The 5,224-nt window shown below is 39.8% G+C and overlaps 1 pseudogene; it reads right to left on the reverse strand.

Annotated features, from left to right (window-relative positions):
* Positions 1 to 2,139: 2,139 nt before the first annotated feature.
* Positions 2,140 to 4,903, reverse strand: LOC101413032 (E3 ubiquitin-protein ligase Mdm2 pseudogene; annotated as a pseudogene).
* Between the last annotated feature and the right edge of the window lie 321 nt (positions 4,904 to 5,224).

Below are 5,224 nucleotides of genomic sequence, written 5' to 3' on the forward strand. Positions count from 1 at the left end.
ATTCCATTTGCTCAGAGTTTTGCATTGTAAGCAGCATAATCACTGCATAGATATACTCTGAATGTATATTAAATTATCTTATTTATACTAACTCTTTTTAGAAAGGATGTATTCTGTTTAGCTCTAGTTGGAGGTATCATAAATTAAAAATTAATTAAGCTTTACTGTATTTGAGAATAGCTTTGGCTTAATTACCAATACTTTCAGCCATTTGTTTTATATTTACATACGTATACATGGGTAAGTCATATGTGGATGTGTTTATTGTTTTTATGAAGTCTGTCTATAACAATCTACTGCTAGTAATAGACACACTATGTTGCTGTTTAAAATTGTCCCTCAGTTCTATTCGAAACTCATAGTTCAGTTTATTTTATTGCCCTCAACCTGTCATAACCAGAAGCAAAACACTGGAACTTTAAATTAAAACTCAACTCCACTTATCTAAAGGTTTGTTTATTCATACTATTTTGCTGAAGGACTCATATGTATATATAAATCAATAAGTTAATCTGTGCAGTTTGACAGCAATATTAGAATCCCATGACCCTGTAATTCTTGAAGGAAGTGATGTATATTTTCTGGATAATTTAGAGAAATGTTGACCTTTCCAGCTATTTTTTAAAAAATGAACAGTTCTTCCTTTTAACTCATTTATGAATTAATCTTTCTGAATTCACTGGTTTCTGAAACTGGCCTTAAGCAAAGTTCTGATGTCTAGGCAATCAATAGAGACTGTGTAATCCTGTTTAAGAAGACACTTCAAAGTGAATTAAACTGTTTTTCACTTGAGAGAAACAAACAATTCCCACCAAACCCTGAAAATATATGTCACATTGGACCTCCCAGGACAACTCCACATTTTACTACAGAGCTTTTAAAAAGTTGTATTGGCTCTTCTGAAAGACTCTCAATGGACAATATCATCACCACCTATACCTGGAGAACTAGTGGTACATTTTTTACTTCAGTAGCAGAGAATATAACTACCAATTTCTATTTATCTGTAAAGAATATTTTTTAAAGATTTTTTTTCTCTCCCCTTCCTGCCCCCCACCCCCAGTCATTTGTTCTCTGTGTCCATTTGCTGTGTGTTCTTGTTTTTGTCGGCTTCTGTTGTCAGTGGCATGGGAATCTGTGTCTCTTTTTGTTGCATCATCTTGCTGCATCAGCTCTCCATGTGTGTGGTGCCATCCCTGGGCAGGCTGCACGTTCTTTCATGCTGGGCAGCTCCCTTTATGGGGCACGCTCCTTGCACATGGGGCTCCCCTACACAGGGGACACCCCTGTGTGGCACGGCATTCCTTGTGCACATCAGCACTGCACATGGGCCAGCTCCACACAGGTCAAGGAGGTCCAGGGTTTGAACTGTGGACCTCCCATGTGGTAGACAGACACCCTAGCCACTGGGCCAAGTCTGCTTCCCTGTAAAGAATATTTTAAGAGACTCAAAGAGCAGAGTAAGTATGAGAAGATTTAAGAGTACCTAAAATTTAAATAATAAATCTTTCTCACAAAATTTATCTCCTTAAAAGAAAGGTACTAAATAACATATATGTGAATACCCTACTTATATTCTGAAAAATCAGATATTTTTATTTAAGTGAAGGTGGAAATGAATTAAAATATGAAGGATGGAATTAAAAAACCAGCTATATAGCCAATTCAAATTACATTAAAACCCAAACATGAACTATAAACAGAAGTGAAATTTTTCTAAAATGAAGTGAATATTCACTAAACCCCATCCCCTCCCCAAGTAGGTAAATTATATTAAGGAGAAGAATTATACATGAACTGAGATACTTTTAAGCTTCAATATGTATGAAAACATAAAAATAAATTTAATGTTGCCAAAATAACCAGCTATATAGCCAATTCAAATTACATTAAAACCCAAATATGAATTATAAAGAGAAGTGAAATTTTCCTAAAATGAAATGAATATTCACTAAACCACATCCCCTCCCCAAGTAGGTAAATTACATTAAGGAGAAGAATTCAACATGAACTGAGATACTTTTACACTTCAATATGTATAAAAACATAAAAATAAATTTAATGTTGCTAAAATAACTATCTGAGTTTTTAGGGTTACATAATTAGAAATATATAATTCTACTCTTACAAACAAGTCAACTAGGAGAAATAAGTTAGCATAATCATTTGAACTAGCTGCCTACATATTGGGCAGGCCTTATTTTGTTTTTTGTGGGTTTTTTTTTTTAGCTTTTTTGAACATGTAAAACAAGCCATAAGATGTCCTTTTTTGTCATGGATGATACAGTCAATTTTAGGTCACAAGGTTCAATGGCACAAAGATGGAAACTAGATTCCATGCATTTTTCTTTACCTTGTGTTTCATTCCTCTCAAACTCTCTGACAGCTTTAATTTTTAAAAAAATTTTTAAAGAAGCTTTAGATTATATAAATGTTTAATAAAAAGTATAGGGGATTCCCATATTCCCCAACCCCTCACCCTAACCCTCCCACACTTTCCCACATTAACATCTTTCATTAGTGTGGTAAATTTGCTACAATTGATAAACACATATTGAAGCATTGTTATTAACAATGTACTATAGTTTCTATTATAGCTTACACTCTGCCTTACCCAATTTTATAGGTTATGACCAAATGTAATGGCCTATACCTGTCATTGCAATGTCATGCAGGACAATTCCAACGCCCCAAATGTCCCCATATTATATCTATTCTTCCCTCTCCCTCACCTCAGAACCTCTAGGGGCCACTACCTTTACATCAATGATAAAAGTTCTTCCACTGCTAGAATAATATGAAGTCTATAATAGAAAAATACTAAGTCTACTTTAGTCCATTGTTCACTCCCCAGTCTTGAGAATTTCAGGATGGTGATCCCACTGCTTCTACTTGAGAGGGGGCTTAAATCCCAATGGGCAGATGGCTGACATCTTCTTGACTGGTATAAATGTTGCTACTAGAAGTTGATGGCTGAGAATAGCCCTCATTTTCTTGGGATTGGGAGGCTTATGTGATTTTATTATTTTCCTCTATGTCATTTTTCTGAAATCAGGAACATTAAAGCCCTCTTCTACATGTGTTGAGTTTTCTAGTATGGCTTTCCCAGGTATTTTCCCTTTATCATTTCCTTTATCTTCAGGAAGCCAATTCTCACATCTGTTGTAATGCATTTCCACAAGGGGAGGGTGCATTTCATTGCATGAAGTACATTTCCCACAGAGAGCTAAGGAAATTTCAGGATCTTCTTCAGATGAGTCTGTATCACTCTCCCCTGCTTGATAAACAGTAACTTGATAAACCTGATTATCTTCATATGAGAGTTCTTGTCCTTCTTCACTAATCTTCTGAATCAAGAGATTCAACCTCAAATTATACACTGAATTGATCTGAAACTGAATCCTGACTCAACCAATCACCAGAATGTTCACTTAAACCAGTATCAAGATCCAGATTTGATAGTCTCCATTGATTCACTCCTACAGAATCTTTTACACCATATCTTCCTTATTATAGAGCAAGACTTTCATCAGAGGAAAGGTAAATGCTAGCAGATTTGTGGTGCTTTCTCTGTTGTCCACCAGCTAAGTCTTCTGAATTTTCTGTCTCACTAATTACTCTCCTTTTAGATGAAGGTCTAAAAATCAAATTTGAGGATGAAGGTTTCTCCTCCTACACCTCTTGCACAGGGTCCCTTTGATGGCTGCCATCTTTTTTTTAAGATTTATTTTATTTATTTCTCTCCCCTTCCCCCTCCCCTGCCCCAGTTGTATGTTCTCTGTGTCCATTTCCTGTGTGTTCTTTGTTTGCATCTGTTGTTGTCAGCGTCATGGGAATCTGTGTCTCTTTTTGTTTCATCGTCTTGTGTCAGCTCTCCGTGCATGTGGCACCATTACTGGGCAGGCTGAACTTTCACACTGGTCGGCTCTCCTTATGGGGTGCTCTTCTTGTGCATGGGTGTGGCAGAGTGGGGGGATTCCAACCTCGCTCAGGCCCAGGAGTCAGGGGGCTGCTCCAGTCGAACCGCTGGCGGGGGGTGCTCCGGGCAGAGCACCGGCTCTCCAGGTGTGGGGGACGCACGGTTAGGAAAGAACCACGGAGACCGCTTGAGTGCAAGAACAGGTCTGCTTTATTGCGGAAGTACACTTGGTTATATAGGCAGGGAAGGGGGTGGAGTATGAAGGGGAGAGCAGGGCGGAGGGGTGGCTGCGGATTGGCTAAAACTGGGGGGGCAGACCTCTGGTAATACGCCGTAAGCAGTTACTGGGGAAGAGGGCAGATTGTAGGTTGGTAATATGGGCGGGACTAGCGGGAAGGGTGGCGGGGGCTGGAAGGGGAGGAGGGGCAGAGAAAGGCGGCAACACATGGGGCTCCCCTATGTGGGGGGCACCCCTGCATGGGGCAGCACTCCTTGTGCGATCAGTGCTGCACATGGGCCAGCTCCACATGGGTCAAGGAGGCCCGGGGTTTGAACCGCAGACCTCCCATGTGGTAGATGGACACCCTATCCACTGGACCAAGTCTGCTTCCTGATGGTTGCCATCTTGAAGGTGACACCTGTTTTCACTTAGAGATGCACCTGAATCTGATGGTTCCTGCTGGTTGACTACTACCAAGTTTCTGTAGACATTTTCCTGTGTAGAGGAGCTTGGTACTACAAACAACTCCCCTAGAAGATAATTTAAACAATATACAATATATTGTTGTTTCTCATCACTTGGTCATAATATAGTGGCCAAGATAAAATATCATGTCTTTCATTGTGTGTCTTTTTGTGCACCAACAGACTTTAGCAACTTCAATAATGATTGTTTTGTTCTAACCAGGGTCTCTGGTTCTGAAACAAGAATCTGTGAGATGCTCATAGCATATCAGTAGCTAGATAATTGTTGGTATTGCACATTTGCCATGCAGGATTTTTCATGCCTACAGTGGGATCTTTTGAGGCTCCCCAGTTCTGTTCATGGGGCACATGGAAGCCTTCATGTCAATTTCACACCACTATTGTATTCCAACACATTAGGTTGGGAGTAGGAGATCCCTTGAGGCAAAAGCATCAGAACCTGAGTCAGAGGTTCTGACCAGAAAAAGGCTCAGCTTCTTGCTTCATCCCCCTTCCAGTCACACAGGGCAACACAAGCCCCAAACAAAAGGGACAAAGCTTGCTAATAGCCATGCTCCCCCCTCTTCCCATCTGTCCTCTTGATAGTGGGAGGCCACTGGG

Source organism: Dasypus novemcinctus, chromosome 25 (assembly GCF_030445035.2).
Source record: "Dasypus novemcinctus isolate mDasNov1 chromosome 25, mDasNov1.1.hap2, whole genome shotgun sequence".
Taxonomy (NCBI): domain Eukaryota; kingdom Metazoa; phylum Chordata; class Mammalia; order Cingulata; family Dasypodidae; genus Dasypus; species Dasypus novemcinctus.